The 21178-nt window shown below is 39.8% G+C and overlaps 1 protein-coding gene across 1 annotated transcript in view; it reads right to left on the reverse strand.

Annotated features, from left to right (window-relative positions):
* Positions 1-17431, reverse strand: part of foxj3 (forkhead box J3) — a 124271-nt gene extending 106840 nt beyond the window's left edge. The window contains exon 1 of the mRNA XM_041779309.1: positions 17198-17431. The gene's annotated coding sequence lies outside the window, so the exon portion shown is untranslated. The remainder of the gene's footprint in view (positions 1-17197) is intronic.
* Positions 17432-21178: the final 3747 nt, after the last annotated feature.

Consider the following 21178-nt stretch of genomic DNA (forward strand, 5'->3'; position numbering starts at 1 on the left):
AGCAGAGACAACAATGGCAAAAGGTTCTAAAGAGAAACTGACAAACCAAATCCACAACTATCCACATTTGTACGATATGCCACTCTGAGCAGAAGCAAACACAGGTAAACTAGCTGGTGACGGATAAATTCTGTTTTAGAGGTCGACACTGAAACCTGTAAAACCGGTGTAAACAAGATCAGCATTTTGGTTCAACAAATAACCCTAGGCCATCAAGAATAGCTTCCAATTTAGAACTGGTTATAAATTCACATATTTGATTCCCAACAGTGCCATATGAAGACTAAATCTACAATAAAATCCATAAAAGTTGAACCTATTTGCCAGGGTCTGCTGTGCCTACCAACATAATTCAGGATTCGTTATTTGGGATGAAGCAACTCAACAAAGAGGGTCACAGTGGACTGCAGTGGCTGGTCGAACATTTAGTACCAATTCAATACCACTTTAAACTTTCTAGACCAACTATGCTGGGTAAACTTGCATATCATTTCCAGTGAACTTAGAAAATGGCTAAATATTTTTTTAATGAACAGCCTCTCTGTAACCCTTAAAGTGTTTTTTCCTGCCAACTATTGTGAATTTTACTGCTAAATATTGAAATAGCAATGACAAAAATAGCCACATTACAGGCTCTTTTTTCTCTTTTTCTCCATTATGCTCCAATCCGGCCGTCTCCACAATGATCTGCATGTTAAAGCATGTGCAGTTTGACACAGCATGATGTGATAACAGAACATCCTGCCATTGGTTACCAGCCCCTCACAAAGCATTCTGGGAAAACAATGAAAACAATGACCATTAGCCTGAAAATAATGGCAATAAACTATCAAAACTTGATTAAAAAAGAAAAGACACCTGTGTTCCAGGATCGCTGGATAGCATCATTGGAAAAGTTCAATGACCAGCTTTAAGAGGAACAAAAAGTAAGAAGATACAATCTATGGTTCAAAAGTTATGTAACTTTTAATAACCTGTGTCACTTCTTAAACTATAACAGTGCCGGTCTAGAGGGGTTTCAAAAAATACATACATATGCTACCAAACGTTGCTGCTACAGCAGGTCCTTTGTTCACCTTTGTTTTGTTCTTCTTTGCTGCTATAAAAATGGTAGTTTAGGCTATGTGTGCTGTGTTTTCAAGCAGCAAAGAAGAACTGATTTCAAGTCTATAGCGCTAACATTTAGCATGGCTAAACAAAGCAAAATATGATTATGCAAAACGGTATCAGATCAGTGCATAACACCTGTACTCGCCGATACCAATACCCACATTTTCAACAGTATCAGACATATTTCTGATACTGGAACATCTCTAACTTTCACACTGTGTGAATTTGAGGGAATTCACCACAGTCATTGTTTTGCAGTCTCTGACCACAGTTGATGTCAGCAGCTACAGGAATGTCTCAGCTACAAAACACTTTGGGTCGCATTGTGTATTTGTATCAATGTAGATCAATCATTGTCTACGAATATTTCAAAAATATTTTTGCAAAATAGAAGTTTAAAGAGAGCCCCTTCATCTTTGGTTACTACTAATAAAAGACCAAGAAAAGCAGAAAGTTGCTTCTTCCATGTAAAGATTAGCACACTGTGATATGACAACATGCCCTTTCACAAGTCCAAAATTTACCATGAGCACAAGTAGTTGGTCAGCGTCTTGGTCAGCACTGAGTAATTGGCGTATACTTGACTAAAAAAAGTATAGACACCACAAAAAAGGGGAAGAAAGTGTGTGTTTTGGTTTTGGTCCACTTCAAATGATTTGCTTGTGTTCACGATGACTCTTTTAGTGAAAGCAGAGCATCATGTGCCATGTGTTATGAGTCACCGTGACTGAAAAAGGCAGATTCATGTACTGTAGAAGCTCCTGTCCTGGCCTGTATTGTGTTTTTTGCTGATCAAGGACCTCACTGTAGGAAAACAACACCAAGTCTCAATGTCCAGAGGAGCAGAGAGAATAATAAAATATATCAGAGAATTTTCACTTATTCAAACTACCCATGGGATCTGTAAATGTAAACCAGCAAAGCATGCCAGTGTAACAGTTTAAAATGCAATTATTGCATCATATTGACAAGTAAAATCCTCCCCAGCCCACTCTGACTCACGAGCCTCCGAGTGCCTACTAAGCAGACAAAAAATGTAAAAAGAGAAATTAAAATGAGAACTGGACTTTTTTCCCAAGACTTTCAGATCCTTTCCTTCTACGGCATTTGAAATTAAAAAAAAAAAAAAAGATTCTTGCCAAATGAAGGCATAACAGGGTTAAGGCATAACCCTCAACCACATGGTGGTGGCCTCACTCCTTCATCTCCTGACCAAAGAAACTAGCACATCTTACAGGCACATCTAACAGACTCCTTCTTACAAAGAAGGGGTCTATTATTGGAAATGCACTGAAACAGATTACTCTCAATGCAAAACTTACAAAACAAACAAAAACTTTTTGTCTGTTGAGAGAGAGAACTGTGAAACCACAGTCTGGAAAGAAATTACCTCAAATGTGTTCACTGCCATTCAGAAATGACAATTCAGAGATTCAAACAGAAACTTTTCTTTTCTGCAGTGGTTGCAGCGTCCCCAAGTGAAGGTAATGACGGTGGTGGTGTGGAGGATGTTGGCGCTGACGTCAAATGAAACCTGCCACCACCACCACAACACACAACCTGGCTCCAACCAAACATGTAAATACCTGAACTCAACTGAACCATCTGTGCCATATTTTTCAACTCTGAAATGATGCAAATTAAAGACATTTTCTTATGAGGCTTTACATATTGATAAAGATTATATTCCTATTGAATACCACAGCATAACCCTGACTCTACTTTAATTCTTCTCAGTCCTGCACAAAATAATAAAACCAAGATGCAATTAGTTTTTTTTATAGAGATCAACTCCTTGAACTTTCAAAGTATATAATGCATTATATTGTAGCGCCATCAGGTTAACTTGCTGGGATTAATAAAGAAAGTCACCACAGTAATTTTTATAGTTCAAAATATGCAGAGAGGGTGAGAAACATTAAGTGATTTTGGCACTTTGGGAGAATGTGACAATAGGATGAGTGCCACTAAACATTTTTAATGTAAACACCTCTCTCCATTATGCAACAGAGTTGAAAAGCTCCACATACATCTTTTTAATATCTTGAATTTATATAGCGCCTTTCAAGAAACCCAAGGACGCTTTATCTTTAAAAAATATCAACAGATCTCTTACACTGCGTGAACAGAACTTAACATTAGGATTTCTGTTGTTGAGAATACATGGATTGCAGGACAAATAGTTCAGCACTCTTTTTCCTTAGAGGATGTGAGGAATTCAAAAAATAGGCACCCTATTTGCAACTATTTTATATCAAGTTGAGTCAAATTTCAACCTGTTTTGCTCATTAATTGTAAAAGCACAGTATGTTAATAAGACCTATTCATTTCGGCATTTTCTTTGTGTTTATTTTGCAGCTCCGTGTGCCACGTGTCACTATTTTAAGGCAGGCAACTAACCTGACTGGGCACCTAAAGATTAAACATTGCATTAATTCTCTCATTATTGTACAACTGTTGTCTAATTTTTTAGCTTTGAGATGTCACTTTTACATTAAGCAAGTGAAATCTTATTTCATATTAGAAAATGAAAAGTTATTAATAGGGTGCATTAATCACAATTAATGAGGGTCCATAATTAGTGCATTATTTTAGAGATACTCCAATACCATTTTTTCTTCTCAATACCAATACCAGAGTGTTGGGTATCAGCTGATACTGAGTACTGATCTGATACTGGTGTAAACTTTCTGGACTGACTGTGCTTCACATGATTTAAGCCCTACAGTGACTTCAGAATAACTAATAGAATCATAATGCACAGCTTTTCTGTGACCTTTAAAGTTGTGTTTTTCTGCTATTATTGTGGGTTTCAATGCTCAATATTAAAATAACAATGACACAAAGTGGCACATCACAGGCTCTCTTTCTTTTTTTCTCTCCATTATTCAGACTATCTAGGCATGTGCAGTTTGACAAAACATGACCTGATGAGCCTGTCATTGGTTGACAGCCCCTAACAAAGCAACTGCCATTATCATTTGTTAGCATCAAGCTAGCAGCAAAAATGATTGAAAACGGATCAAAATACATTCAATATCAAATCTACTGGTGTAAATTTAATCTTTAAAGTTCCTGAAAAGTCACCCAAGTTCAAGGCTCAACATAAAAGCTTCTGTAAGGGATTTAAAGGCATGGATAGCGTCACTGGAATGGCACAACTGCTAGCTTCAAGAAAAAAGTTATCTATCTTTTAATAACCTGAGTCACTTTTTGTCAAATGAAACAACACTGGTCTGGGAAGGATTTTAACAAACACATTAAGAGAATAACCACTGCACTGCAGCCTCTAAACTTTGCTGCGGCAGTGGTTCATTTGTTTTGTTCTTCATCGCTGCTCTAATTATGGTAGCTTGTGCATGCATGTTTTTGTTAGATATTTTATATTTCCTCCAGGCAGAAGCTGCAGTAAACTTCTCAGTTCCACTGATTTTATGTATCAAAAATATTAGCGGAGAGAAATAAAACAAAATGCTGATCCTCCGAACTTAACCCAGAAATCACATTACATATTACTTATATTATTTATATACTATTTAAATAATTTATTATAATAGATAGTTAATAAATTACATAATAACAATACCAGCATTATTAAGGGAATAAGGGTAAAATGAAATAAAGGGTGTGACAGACAACTTTCTGGTGGAAGTTGGTTTCAGTTAAAATCAGAGATGATTATGCAGGCCACATGACCTCTTTAAGTGGACAATGAGTCAGTTATTATGGACATAAAATTAAACATTCATTGAAGAAAGACTAAAAAAGCTTTTTGATGTTAATAACAGCTTTTTAGGCACAACACTTGTATCACTAAAACCTTTATCAGGTAAGACCAGGAAACCATTCAAAATTAAAGCACAAACTTATGAAAAGAAAAACATTTTCAGTAGATTTAGCCTCTTAATTCCACTCTCAAAGTTTACTAAATTAATGTAATTACCTTTTAAAATGTCCAAAATTTCTCCAAGGGGAGCATGCCCCTGGACCCCCCTAGAAAGGTCAGGGTACACGTGATCAGAATGGTACCACTGCTGCCTCAGTATGAGCCAGGGAAAACCCTGGTTAAGCCAACACATCGACTCCCTGCAATCACAGTGATGTATGATAAGTCCACCACCTCTGCTTCTAATAGGGGTGTAAAGGTACGTGTATTCGTATCGTACTGATTCAGTACGGGCCTCCTGGTACAGTACAGACGTGTACCGAACAGAACACTTTGTTTCCCAGTAAAATATGACAGTGGACAAAGACAACAACAATAGCGTTGACATTATTCAGCAGGTGTGTCACTGACAGCACATCATCCAGCGGACCAATCAAAGCATTTTAAAAAGCACCTCTCAAACAAGAACGTCACTGTAACGCGGAAGGAATCAAAACTAGATTGAAATGGAAAACAGTGAAATTTCAAAATGCAACAAAAAGTGTGATTAATCACGATTAACTGCATAAATTATGAGATTAATCAGGAATAACATTTTAATCATTTGACAGCCCAAGTGATAATGTATCTTAATGTCTGGATGTGCTGCTCAGTACTGTCAAATTATGTCAGATAATGTTTCAGCTGTTTTGGAAGGTAGAAAAAAAAGTAGCCGACTGAAGTGAATAAAGATAGCACACCCTTGAATTGAAAAATGTATTGTAGATCGATATTTGGTTCCAGTTTTGCTGGCAGCAGCCACAGCATCCACCAGGAAATGCAAAGACGATCCTCATTCTTCAAACAAAAGACCATAAGTATTCCACTGAACTAAGTGATGTGCAGATATACACGAGTTTGAATTAGGTTGTTTCGTTGTTTTTTCAAGGAAAAATAAAATAGAAACTTAAAAAAAACTGTATCAACAAAATCTTATAATATGTCTTTTTTACAATCATTAAGCACAAGGACACAGTTTGTAACACACTGGCAATAAAGGCTTGCCTCCTTTAGACGGAGAAATTCTATGCTCAGGCTTTCTAAAGACCGCAAGAGAATTTCACTGAAAGCAAGATGTTTTTTTATAAAACAAAAGAAGACATTGAAATGCCATAGTGGCGGTCAAAGTGGCTCACCACCGGGACTTCTTAAAAAGAAGCAAAAACGTGACAAAATTCATCGGAGAACTGACAAGATTAAAAAAAAATAAAGAGGTTTCAAAAAGGCAGTCATTTGGAATAACTAAATAGGGATTATCAGGCATAAACCCAAGCAGCAATCAGCATTAACCAAAGACTTAATAATTTGTTCCTCTCCAATTATAGTCACTTTTGTCAGGGCATCATTTTGACTTTCTTTCACTGGACTCACACAAAAGGAAAGAAGCTAAGTTTTGCAGACAGCTTGCAATGCTGTGATTCGAGTGTGGCCGGGCTGTACAGCACACACATTAAGTCATTAAAGTTCCCATGCTCACAGCCGCTCCGCCAACCCCCCACTGTACACACCAGTAACCCCCCAGCACCAAGCCTTTCAGACCAAACGCTGCTCTGCCTTCTGCATCTTAATAAGAAGAGGGAAACTAGAAGGGAAGTGAAGGCATGGCAGTCTTTTTAGAGGAAGCTGAATAAATGACTGAACACACACCCTGGGGCGGGCATGCCGGGGGGTTTCCAGGAGGTCGGAGCAAGCGGGGCCAATCGTGTCAAGACGAAGGCGGCAGACTAAAACAAAACTGACATATCAAAGAAGCCAAGCCTTGTAGAAGGGAATAGAGCAGCCAAGACATCACATTCAACCACACAGCTTGTTTCTGCTTCAATGAGAGACAACACAACGAAAAAACGGCAATTAGCAATTAAAGTGGAAATTCCATCGGCTGCAAAGCTGCATCTTCTTCCAATCAGAAAACAGCTAAAACCAAACATCTAGGTGATCCTGTGGCCTCTGATTACATTCTTGTTTTCCTTAAGGAGGTAGACTAACTGCAAACCAGCTTCTGTACGCATGTTTTTTTTATCTCTTACACTAATCCTTAAAATATTTAAGAGCACTGTTCAAACTTTACCTTGACAGTAGAGCCAAAACTCTTCTGTCACCAAAACAAACTGACTAGGCCTCCAGGCAAATTTCACTGATTCCTGCAGATAAATGCTTTGTCTTCATGTAGAAACCGTAATCTCTGACAACCTGGATAAACTGGGAACGTGAAGCATAAAGCGCTCTGATATTGCTGGATTATGAAGCACTTAAATGAGTTTTATTTTTAAATTGGCGTGATGAGAGCCAGTGTGTCCTTAAACTGAGTTTACTTGTAATAAGATATCAAAGCTCGACTGTTTACCAAGTATCTTCTTTCCTTGTGATAATGAAGGGAATCCTCTGAGGTGGCTGCCATGCTGACACAGCCTTTGGGTGCTTAAATCCAGAAATGAGTGCATTAAGTGCATTTTAATTGACTTATATTTACCCACTGTATTGTCTTGCAAATACAAAAAAGTCTTCTGGCACTCCTTGAAGACTTAAAAAGTAGGTCACTCAGTCTCCTGTGAGTCATAGCTTTTGGCAGGGGACCAAGCAGGGCAGGTATGGGAGAGACAGAGCTGTTGCTGAAAGGGCCAAATAATACACTGATACAATTTCATCATGTTTATGAAGATAATCAAGTTTGCTTACAGCTTTGTGCATTTTTGAGGTACAATGTGATATTAAGCCTAATTAGATGTAGAAGTTTGGGAATTAAAAGCAGAGAAGTGGAGTGTTACACAGTTAACTGTAACATGATTTTAAACACACACTTGTAAGCCTCCTGAGGAACATTTGGGTGCATGCAAACTACTCGACAGTCTTATATCTCCTTCAGTACAGCAGGCAGATTCTTCACATTGCAGGTGCAGGCTGGTTTCTATCCAGAGCCATGGTGGTGCTGCGACCCTAGGCTCTCCTCCTGGGGCCGCAGCACCTGAGCAGGGTGGCTGGCTTGTCCGGTCAGAGCTGGGCCTAAATTCCCAAACAGTGACTTTTTGGGAGGCAGTGACTCAGCCTGGTCAAAGCCAGTCACACGGTCACATAGAGGACAACCGCATTTTGAGCCAGCGCTGATGTGCACACGTCTCAGACCCTGTGACCAACACACCGATACTTTCTTAATTACATTGAGCAACTGGCACACACCACGTCCCCCTCAGCCACCGAGCCCCTCCTCCAGCTAACCTCTCCGCCCTCTCATTCATCCACCCTGAGGGAGAGGCATGCAGGCCAGAGGAAGTATGACTCATCTGAGTAACAAGACGCATTCTTCTGAATTCTCTACAGACGTGTTGTTTGCTAAGTGAAGAGCACAGGAGAGTGTGGCGCAGAAAGTGGTGAAGAAAAAAAGAGAGCATTCAGAAGGACATGATAATCAAGAGGATGAGTACGTGTGAGAGGAAGAAAAGAAGGATAGGGTTGGGAGTGATGGGGCAAGAGCGAGTCATTGCTTGTGTGGGTTCCCTGGTCCACACATAGATCAACATTTCCTCCAAGTCCACAGAGAGAATCCTTGGCTTCTGTTCGGGGTTTTCTGAATCACAGATGGAGACTCCAAGTACTACAACTAAAGTTAATCCATCAGGTTTCACACAGAGAGGGGAGCGACAAATGACGACAACAGAGGGGCTTTGACGTCCAGTTCTGCTGAGCATGCATAGTGCAGCTAGACATTAGAAAGAAGTATGAATAAGAAGTGTTAAAATCATCACACAGAGCCACACCACATCTGCACAAACTTGGCACTCTCCTCCACAGATCATGAGCTTCACACACCACATCACACAGTCTCCAACCTCTGCATGGAGCTATTTCTGGAACAGCCCACATTAGCATTGTCTGAAATCTCAAAAACAAATGAAGGAGCAACTGAGCAACACAGGGCTGTTGACATGCGCACTGTCTTCTGATCTCATGATAACTGATTAGTCTCCCATTACTTTACTGTCAGCACAGGATGATCTTGAGTGATATAACATCAAACCACATCCTCAAGACTTCACAATTTAACCTTGTTAAGCAGGCTTAAGATGCTAGACTTAATTAAGCCTGACCCCCTCTGACTCTCGCCTCCCAGTTTGCAGACTGTCATTTATACATGTAAGAAATTCTTTATGTTCACTAAATTACTGCACAGTAAATGTATGCAGCACAAAGCAATAAGTCAATACACCTGGAGGGCCAATATTATTGCAATTTGCACACAACACTTCATATATATCTTGCTTGATAATGATACGATCTTGTTAAGGGTCCACTTTAAAATTGATGCCACTTACGATGACAAGATTTACACATTTCTAGCTGATAAGGCTAGATCTATCAGCCTGAGCAAATAATTCAACTGCCAATATGATTAAGAGAAAAGAAAAAAGTATTTAAGTAAACTTGTAAAGGTTTAGGTGATTAGGGGAAGGAAAATTCAATACAGCAATATATCAACATCCTGACTCATGTTATCAAATCAGTGGTGCAAAACATTAGGATTTTAATTTGAAAACTGCCACGTTCTTTGCAGATTTCACTACCACTCTGACTCACCGTTTCACTACTTCATGGCTCCTCAGAGGCACTTATGACATGAATGAGGATGACATGAACAGGAATTCATTGGCCAACAAAAAAGGTGACAATGATATCAAAGAAGAAGACAGAAGCTGGGCAATGAAGAATGGTAAGAGGTTAAACTAGCACCAAATTGCCAAACTGCAATTAATAAATACATTCATTCTGTTCTTGAAAATCCAATTGTTGGAATTGGGGGACTTAGGAAACTGCTGCAAATCGATATCCATCCATCCATTTTCTATACCATTTATTAAGCTGGGGTTCACAGGGGGCTGGAGCCTATCATTGTCTCACCCCACTGTCATTGGGCGAGAGTTGAGGTACACCCTGGACCGTTGCCAGGCAATCGCAGGGCTGACAAATAGAGACAGACAGCCAGGCACAGACACACATATTCAAACCTTCAGCCAATTCAGAGTGATCAATTAACCTAATGAGCAAGTCTTTGGTAGTGGGAGGAAGCCGGAGTACCCAAAGAGAACCCACATATGCACAGGGAGAACATGCAAACTGTGCATAGAAAGGCCCTGACCAGGAAGCGAACCAGGATACTTCTTGCTGTGAGGCAACAGCGCTAAGCACTGCACTGCCGTGTAGCCCTGCAACCAATATATCTGCTGTAGATACCGTCCGCATATAGGAATATATGATACGTTGATGGAGTTTTAGGGAAGAGCAACAGACCTATGTCAGCTACAATCAGTGTCTTTGTTCATTCTCATTCCTTAGACTTTAAAGAGAGTTCTACAGACAGGAGTTTGGATTTGAGCTAGGAATGCACACAATAAGCTGGCTAAACAGTTAAACCTGGATCCCTTGGTAGTCAGCACCAGATTTACAAATCAGTGAAATTAATTCATAACGTTTTCTACTTATTTCAGGCCCATCATCCCAGTCCAACTGTAACGCAGCTGCCAGCCACCAGCAGCCCTGTTGCTGTTCCTAATGACTGCTCCTATGCTGCTGTAAGGTAACCTGACACGCAAGATGGATGTGTTTCACACAGGGGAAAGCTTCAATAGGAAACGTTTGAGAAAAGGCAGAGGCTTTGAAAAAAACTTGGAGTGTGATTGGGTGAATGTTCTGTCTGTCACATCTCTCTACGGGCCAGTCAGAGCAACAAAACACGTGACGTAGCTGCTATCGAGCTGCGCGTGCACAGCTACTGAGGAATAATGTGAAACATGGTGACTATAGACATGTAAATACTCAACTTTTGTCATTTTTGAAAAGAAAACAACTCACTGCTGTTCTTTGTTCTTCTTTTAACTAAGAAATGTCAAGTTCTGATAAAACTGGTGCTTTAGCAGCATCCACGCTAATCTCTTCCTCCATAACTGCACCAGCTCTTGCTGCTGCTTGTTTACATTATGACTCTGCTGCGCCTGAAAGTACTGCCCCTCGTCGCTGATTGGTCCTGTCACTTTCTAACCAGGCCCAAACGGTTCAGATGGGAGCTTTGCAAGATGGATTCGCCAGTGAGAAACAAGGAAACGGGTGCATCCATCTGCTTTGCAAGGTTAGCTGTAAGGCCTTAATATAAAAAAACAGTGAACAGATAGCATCAACATCATCTTAAGGAACAGTGCGGTTTAGCACTATTTTGATCTAGAACATAAGAATTAAGTTGTCCTAAGGCTGTGTCAGGTTATACTCACACAAAACTTAAGTATTGAGTGACAATGTTAAACACAAGAATGTGGACATAAACTTGCAAAGAGGATCGAAAGCCAGCGGCTCTTGCACTGCTAACAGTAGTCATTTTCTGCAACCTACTTTGCACCACTACGGTTTGAAGTTGGTTTATATTCTGCCTTAACTTGTCTCCAGACAAGTTGACCTAATGCAGTAATAATTTGCTGTAACTGGATGTGAAATTGTTTGCCTACACATATCACACATATCAGCAAAAATCAGATATCTTGCATCCTTATTTTTCATTTTTCAATAACTAGATATCATGATGTATCATTATACGACTGTCTTACAATTAAATTGCATTCTATAGCATCATACAGTACTGTGAAGTACCCTGTAATTCCCACCCCTACTCTTGGTACAAAATAGCAGCATTTTTGATGATGCCCTCCTGCAAATACGTCTGCAGCAAACAAGAAAGTACCTAAAGACATTGTCCCATAAAGTAACACTCACCCATCAAGAGAACCTGATTCATTTTGGTAAGGTTTTGTCACACTCTCTTTGGAACAGCAGTCAGTGTTATCTGTAGTTCTGGTAAGCTGCAATGCACAAAACCTGATGCTTATGCACCAAACTACTTCCTAAAGAGCAGCATTATTATCATATTAAATCAAGTTTGTGTTAGAGCAGTCTTGACACTTGTCACTGCTGAGGTATCCCTCTAAATTACCCTGAAATATATGCAGCCCACAGAAGGGAGTTGGAGGTAGCATTTGGGAATATCGTGTTATCAGATCGTCATTTCCCACTGAGATTTTAGCACAGGAGCTGTTGCCCCCATTTGTCTGATCTGTCATAAAACAGCCTTTTCTGGTCGCTGATGTGCAGACAGAGCTGTGTCGCTCAGCCGGTTGCTGCTGCTGCTAACACCTTTAGTATCACATTTTCACCATTCACGACTGACACAAGGACCCATCTCTGCTATATTAATACTGTCTCTCTGGGTATGCTGCCGCTTTACCTGGAAGTGAATTTCCTATCTGCCACATGAGCCACTGTAATGATTAAAACAGATACCAAACGCTCTGAAGAAAGCCCCGTACTTATTACTTAGGCAGTGTCAGCTTAGCAACCCTCTCTTCCTGCACGCAGCTCGAAACTCTCCTAAGAGTGTGAATCATATAAGCATATCAATTGCTTCTACTGAGTTAAGAACAAAAAAGCTTAAGAGAAATAGGCTGATACACTGAGCCTATCAAAACTCAAGGACAAAGCACACAATATGATGAATTATTAAATCCTTCAAGGCACTGAAAAGTCAAGCTAGTCTTATTCAGTGAGGACTTGGTTATTCATCGACGCTTGAATAAGTGAAATCTCATATGACACAGTGGTGTACATTGCATTAACTCTTGTTAACTCCTGTTGAACAGAGGGGATTTGTAGCTCCTGATTTTGACTTCACAGTCAGTGAACTACAACCACTGAACACATAATTGACATTTGCAGAAACATTTCTCTTTATGGATTTTATCTTGTTCCTGAACTTGAACTTCAGATAAGATCAAATCAAGTTTATCACAGACATAACACAAAATGTATTACTTTCTTTGCTATCATAGTGTTCAAATGACTTGCAGAAGAAACCACTAAGCAATACAAGATCTGCCAACACTCTGTGCCACAACAATTTCTCCAACATTTTCTAAACTTACCCTGCTTGCTGTAGTGAGGGTAGTAACAGAGATTCCCCCTGCAGAGAGAAGGGCCCCGGCTACTCTGACTGGGGAAATAAACTGCTAAATACTTACATAAAAACACATATCTGAGCAAATGTGCCCATGATATTAGGCAGCTGAATTAAACATCACATGCTCCCCTCACTGATTCATGTCCACATCCAACTCCAACCCGGGACATGATATGAGCACAGGCCTGACAGACTCGACTCAATAGACTGGGAGGAGGTAGGATGAGGAGAACTAGGCAGTGTATTGCTGGATGAATAAAAAATGAAAGTGTAGTGCTTCAGTAAATTCGCTCCCCTCCATCCCGGGAGGGGGGGGTGGTGGGTGGGGGGGTGACGGTGGAGTAGAGGCTCGTTTGAAAACTGAACCGGCGCTGCATTCCCATATCCACCCGTATCCAGCGAGGGGCTCTTTAAAAATTCATTAATTTACAGCAAAAATAGATTAAAGCACCCAGCTGAGCAAAACTCAAAATTTGGCTCCTGAATAACATTAATGATAAAACATCTCCCTCAAGCTCAGGGGGGTTCGCCTGAAGAAAGAGAACTGGCTTTTTTCACCTTACAGCACCTTGAGAATAATTTATTCTCAATCATTACTTTAAAAAGTGCATTTCTAATTGTCATTTTTAATTATGCCTTTCTTTCAGAAGCAGAGCAAAAAACCTGAATAAACTAATTAAATCCATCCAAGGATCTGCCATTCCCATGATGCCATGCGAATGTCATTCCATTCACTATTTGATATCTCAGCTACAGAGACTCAATGACAGCTGCTCCAGGCCCCAAAAAGCGCCTAGAACTGCAGTTACAGTAATTGCTCTGGCCAGCGCTAAATGAGGTTCACTTAAGTGCAATTATCCCCCTCTGATCTCTCACATAAAGAGACTTCTTTAACATGGAGAAGTGGGCTCACACAATGTGACTGCAAACAAGATTCAAATTGGAATCAGGGAGGCATTTCCAGCAGATGAATGGCTTCATAGCTCATCTGCATTCTAGTGATGCACAGCGTTTCTAATGAAGACTGAGCCAGTCCCTGCTCACCAATGCAGCTTCCATGAGAGCAAAACTTCACACTGGAAATGGGAAAGAGTAAAAGGAGAAATTTTTCAACAATGCTGTCCAGTTATTTGGCTCTAGAGGACAGCCTAGACTCCGCGCGGAGTTAACAGCTGTTGAAAAGAAAAAGTAAATCCTGTTTTTTTTCCTTTTTTTTTGCCCTACCAAGGTGAAAAACGCGCTGAAGGACAAGATGATGGGCGATGAAGTGCAGAGAAACTCCAACCTAAAATAACTGAACAGAGATGAATTGAAACACTTTGGACCCAGACCAAAAAAAGAAAAGTCCTCATAAAAATACTAAACAGAGGCCTTTGACCGACATCATCACCACTTCACCGTGCCAAAAAAATATCAGCCGTCCTCATGAATAAATTGCCATCTGCCAATCGCATAACACAATAGGTTTTCAGCCTGAGGGGGAAGTTGTGGCGGCCTAATAGGGGTTGCCACAGAGGGTACCTGTTGGGTGCTGTCCAACTAAACAGGGTGAGGAGGAGGAGGGAGAGGAGGAGAGGAAGGAGGGGCTGTGATGGGCATTCATGTTGCCACAGGCTCAACTACCACCAGGAGTCTGATAACTGCATCTCACGGACGGCCATTTGAATAATCACTTCAACAAGGGGAGAAATTAAAAAGCCTCTCAGTGAGACGGGGCTAGGCACAGGGCCACATCCTGAATTCAAAATGAGGAGCCTGAGTTCAAATAGTAGAAACCTGTTCGAAATTCAGTCCGCCATGTATGCTGGCTTACTGACCCTTGGCATCCACCCAAATTAGCCTCATATCATGTCATTATTCCTTTTAATCTATTCAATTCAACTGTATAACCACAAAGCTGAATGTCATCTGTGATGCATTCTAATTATTTCATCTTAGCTACTGCATATTCTGTGTTTTACACAGCTGATCGTAATGAATTTTACCCACAGAAATGACAGATAAATGTGCTTTAAACACAGAGAACACAGGAAGACCTTGGAGAAGTAGGTGTCGTGTTATTAAACCATTAAGCAACAGGCTTCTCAAAGACTGCTGCAGGCAGAAACCACCATTAAAGAGAAGCTGTATCACATCCTCCCATTCACACTTTTAAATGGTGACTGTGCGAATAAACAGATGTGCAATCTTCTCTATACTTTCTTTGGTGCATTCATCAAAACCTTGAGGTTGGTTTTACAAAAGAAATTAGACAAAAGTCAGTCACTTCACTTAGTCTGATCGAAGATAAAATTGTTCACGAGGATGCCTGTTAATGTGCTGGGGCATTGAAATCTTCAGACAACCTTTTGTTGTGAGCAAAACTGAACAACCACATTGTGTATTTAGTGCTGAAATAAGGATAATCGGCACTAAAAGGAACACATTTTACAACGTGTGTGTCCATGATTCATATGTCTGCACTCAGTCTGCAAAGCATGCATTGGCTGCACTCTGGGTCATTTCTTAACTGTCAAAAAAATGTCACTTCCACTGTCTATGCCAATTATTCCACTGCTGAATTCACATAGTTGTTTCAGCTATGCAAGAGAAAGTACAGTAGAGAGTAGGATAAATCAGCCGCAAATGTGATTACTAATTCATCTCTAGACAGCATGCAATACAAATCTATTCTGACTTTCATACCATGACTGAGTAACAGCAAAACTTGAAAACCATGTGTTTTATCTAAAGCTGCATGCACAGATGCATAGCTGGGATCCAGACGGTTAGCTGTGAGCCTGCTATTTAAAGGATGGGTGATTAAGAGGCAGACCAGGTCTGACCTTTGATTGTGGGTGCTGACTAATATTATGGGCATTTTGATCGTTAAACCAAAAAGTCTGGCAGGGCTGGGATATATAAAGGGGAATTTATAACATTATGTTTTAGTCAAAACATTAACGTTTTTATTATGCTGTTTTTAAGGTTTAAGATTTTCAACATTTTTTGTCATTAACAAAATGATATGATAGATTTAACTGAAAGCGAGAAATTTACCACCATCAGGTCATAAGCCGCACCAGAATCTTCAAAATAGCCGAGGAGCTCCATTGATGAAACTCACACAAGTTAACAGGGAGGCAGAATTAGGAGTTCAGTCATCCATCCTCTAATAAAGAATGTCAGAATAAAGCAAGGGCACTGTTTAGTATACAGCTGCACGCAAATGCCACAGCTGTTTAGTTTAAAGGCGTTGCATTAACTAATCAGAGTCTGTCCTGTGCGATCACACGCCGACTGGCGAAACATCAAAGCAGAGAGCAACATGCCCTGAGACATGCCTTACATACACACAGACAGGACCAAATATTTAACTGCAACCCCGTATGTGCCACCTCAGGGCAACACACGAGGGGTATACACCACCAGAGGCCATATTCAGTAGCACAAAATTCACCTGAAACAGGCTTTGCACTTGTTGATTGTCCAGCCACATGACAACCCTGCGCCTTCAAATGTAGGTCGAGTAGTTTCAAGAAAACGAGTATTATTATTTTCTACAGGAATTTATCAGCCGCTCGTGAAACAGACGATTGACAGACGAGAAAACACACTGCAACAGCTGTGAGTCAAATACCATCGGAGCACGCAGGAAAGCAAATGACACTGGGTTCATACACACAGACACTTCATGCTGGACACACACCGTCTCACATACCAAACAGCTAGCTAACGGGTGCAGTTATAGGGCTGGGATAGCTCGTTATATCCACCTAATGCGAGGAAAACACGCACACACCTAGTAGTCCTGGCCCAGGAGAAAAGCACCGACAACGCTCGGCTAAAGTTAGCTGGCTACCCAAACTGGCTAGCTAGCTGTCAAAGTTGCCCTGTCAGTTGTCACCGGTTGCACGGCGGTGCTAGCAGGCTAACGCGAGAGCTGTCAACTTGGGGAGAGTTATACAGCAACACGGCCGGGGTGTACATTACAAACACTGACCACAGGGAAACACACACTGGCTCTCTGGGAAAAAATGTGTCCCCGCACGCCCCGCCACAACGACTGGAGAGCCGTGTGTCAGGGCCTGTTCACCGGGCTCAATCCCCACAACTTCAGTGCAGCTCACTTCCCCGTTAAAGTCGTCCATTTCATGGGCCTTAGTTCAACTTCCATGCCCGTGTGGCTCACTTACTCTGGGTGAAAGCTGCTGTGACGGTGCCTCTCTGGTAATCCTGACGGTAGTTTCAGAGTAACTGCCCCCTCCCCTTCCTTCCAGCACCTCTTCTTCAGCAAACAGGGAGCTCTCCGGGAGTGTCCCGCGCTCTTGACGTTATCGTCCTGTGCAAACAGCCGCCGTTGCTTCGCCGGTGTGCCCGCGGTGCCGTGGCGTCCCTCTTCAGCTTCTCTCCGCCTTCTCCCGTTTGCCTTTCTCTCGGCGGCCGAGCCAACATCCGGGACTCTCCCCCGTTTGGGTTAAGTGCCCGGAACTACTTTCACATAAGACGACGCACATGAAGGGTTTTTTTTTTCACTCTTTCTCCTATGCTCACCACGCCTGCCGCCACAGAAACTAGAGCGCGGTCAAAAATGCACAAACCCGCAGTGGAAAAAGCAGTAGAGTAGCCCACACATACCTGTCAATCAATTGATCCGCATTAGTTGAAGCATTTTAAATAAACATAACTTAACGTGCCTACAGGCGTGAAGCATATCTTCAAAATAATATACAGAAAAACTAGTAACACTGAATAAAAGTACACCAGAGTAGAGAAGACGTTCACAAGAACCACAAACTGACTATTTAACTTTTGCAAAAGGTTTATAAATTCATATTAATCGCTTATTAAAAGGATTAAAGTCCTGACAGATAAGTAACAAACCAATAAAATGAACCGTTTCTTTGCCAGGCTTTGAAAATCCCTTTAACTGGGGTTTATCCTTATTATTTGGTTAGTTTGCTGTAACACATGATCATAATCTACTATAATACTTGTGTGGTTCTCACTTTTTTACTAAGTCTTTAAGTCTTCATTTGTACATGTTAATTCTCTGTTATTAAATAGATTTTAAAGACCTTGAAGTCCCAAATAAAAAAAAAAGCTTCACATGAATTTAAAAGCTAAAAAGATTATGTGCCCTGCTACAGCATAAGCACATTATAAATTGCAGCTAACTATTCTAGAGTTATAAGAATCAAGCCATTAGGTGCAACCTGTAATATTTAAAAGGAGGTTTATTTTAAAGTAGCTGTAAGAGAGGGGAAAACTTGAATAAAGTATCTCCGTTATTCCACCTTTCTAATATGTGAATTTTTGTGTTTGAGAATTGTCATAATAAGAACAAACAGTGCAATGAAAAGCAATGTTAATAAATACAGGGCTGCAGCGAGAAGGTAGAACCACTTGAATAATGTGGAGCTGGCCGAGTTTTGCAGCTTCTGACTGATTAAAGCTGCTGTAAGGAATTTTGGATTTGTGTTTACTTTGGCGCACCCTGTGGTCAAAGTTGAACAAACTTTTGAGCTAATTTAGTCCTGTACAGTTTTTTTTTTTTAATTTCAATTTATGTTATTTGTTTTAGATTTAAATTTAATTTGAAAGGACCCTTAAAAGTTGTTTTTTTAAAATAAAAATATAAATTCTGCTCCCAATTAAGTGTCAAATGTACACCTTGCTAAGAATCTTTCCCTGTAAAATTTAAAAAAAAAAAAAAAAAAAAAAAAAAAAGAGTCAGTTTTGGGAGCATGCTATAACTCCCTTCCTCTGATGCCTACCCCACTGAAACCGCTCTGGCACTAAATATAAATGATGAAAATAAAAAGGCTATATAAAAAAAAACAGCTATTGTGCTAATTTTTTAGCTTTTATACCTCATAAAGAAGCACCAATATTAATTTCAGCCTGTTTCTCAACTGATAAAAGCTTATTACAGGTGCTTTAAAGGGGCAACTGGTGGGTCGGGACCTAAAGTGGGAATGGAACAACATAGTCTTTTATGTCAGTTTGTGTTTCTATAACAATATGTTAGTCCTGTCTCTTTAGTAAGTCATGTTTTGTTCCATATATGGTACAAGTTTCAATATTCTTTGTTATGATGTTGAAAAAAATCAGGGACTTGGGTCGTGATTGCTCATTCAGGAGGTGGCAGACGTTCCTGAGGTTAGACCAGTTGAAAACCCCTGTTTTAAAGCACATTTTAACTCTGAATCCATCTCTGTCTCCTGTTTTAATGTTGTCCAGATTTATTTTTTTATTTTTTTATTTGGCATTAGCCTTCTTAAGTTTTGTGGTTCTCAGTTATGAATCCTTACCTGTCCCATCTATTTACAGCTGATCCTGCCAGTCTTCAAACGTAATCATTTACTAATTCACCCTCTATTCAGTCATATGCCCCAGGCTTTCAACACCAAAATCTACATTTTTCAAAGTTCATGTGGTGAGATAAAGAGGACAGGTTTTTCCTTTTGCTTGTAGTGTTTTTTTTTTAATAAATATTTACATTCTTCTTTAAAGTTTGACACTCTTCCTTGTAAGTAATATATACTTGAAGTTACTTGATAAAGCTCTAAAGTTCTCGAAACCAAACAACCAAGGACATGACCTCAGTGTTCTCAAAGGTATCTGCAGCCCTGAGCTCACATCGACCTTGTTTTACCTTGTGAAGAATAGCTGTGAGTGGGTGTGAATGTGGGTGGGTGTGTGTCTACTATTTCTATCAGAGAGGGAAGTTACTTTGAAGCACGGTTAACTTACCTCAACCAACCTCTGAATGAAATCCATATGGAGGAGTGTTGAACTATGTTGTCATTCAGGTTTTTAATATGACAGCTTCCTGGTTTTGTTGATTTTATTTTTATTTCTTATAGCAATAGGCCACTTTAGTCTGTGTAGGTACTGAGTAACAAATGACAGCTTTTGAAGAAAACAATACTGATACTTTCAGCTCACAAAAGTAAACTATACACAGGGGACTGTCTTTTTGAAATGGTATTACCAAGTTCAGCATTTTGTATAATGAGAAAACTATTGTTTCGAATATGTTTATATTTTATGCATCTTTTAACATGTATTTCCAAACATCAACAACCCGAAAGTGTTCTTTAAACTGAATACATCAGTTAATCAGTTATGTATCTATTAAAGCTGAACAAAAAGTTAAAAATAAAATTCCAACCTACTCAAAGACTTATGTAGTAACTTAATAGAGTTCACATGTTTAAAATAAAAGTGAACTTGTTTGGTATATTCAGCAGGACAACAGTGACTCCTGTGGGCTGAATAAGGGTACTGCAACTGTACTGAAAAAATGGTGACAAGTAAAACAAAACAGATGTTTACATTGGAAATCTGTTAACTATTCTCCCATCTCCAATGGCTTGAAGACACCATATTATTTCTGAAACTTGAGAGGATAAAATATGCTTTGAGAGGATGCACCAATAAGTTTTTCTATAAATGGCAACCATTTATCTCATATTTTACAAGCTTGGAGCTACTTCCCAACTGAATGTGTGCCTGTTTCTGTGTCTCATAATTCATCGATAGGCAATGTTGTGTGTTGGTCATATTGTGCTGGGTTTAGGTGGGGTGTGCAGGGGTGCTATATTGTTCCTTTGCTTGGGTTGTTTTGCTTTTGTTAACATGTATCTGTGCAGGTGTATTTAAGTGTTTGCATGTACTGTATCTGAATGTATAGGTATGCATTCACGCCTGCATACTTGTGTCTATACATGAGAGAAAAAAAAAGAGAGAGAGTGGATTGTATTTTTTATTGCCATTATCTCATTACATCTCTCAATAAAAATATTTTGGAAAAAACAAAACCAAAAAAAAAAAAAAAACAGATGTTACCAAAAACAAAAAGAAAAACTAAATCCTATTAACTATATCTGAAACAAGAGATGATGTTTTATTTTAGTCGATTTATTTACGTTTGTTTGGAGTCATTGTCATGTTGGAAGACAAAGGGACAACCTAGACTCAGTTTTGCTGCTGACAGTGGCAGCTCAAACCCTTATGGAAGTTTTTTTTTAACATTGTGTGTAAATTGGAAGGTAACTCTCAGTTTTAGCTTGATTTTACAAATGTAATAAGTATCATAGGATCTGTGTTAATAGTAATCTGGAAAACACCTTCTGTGATATCCTTATTCAGACAATTCTGATTTTTTACAG

This window comes from Cheilinus undulatus, linkage group 3, assembly GCF_018320785.1.
Source record: "Cheilinus undulatus linkage group 3, ASM1832078v1, whole genome shotgun sequence".
Taxonomy (NCBI): domain Eukaryota; kingdom Metazoa; phylum Chordata; class Actinopteri; order Labriformes; family Labridae; genus Cheilinus; species Cheilinus undulatus.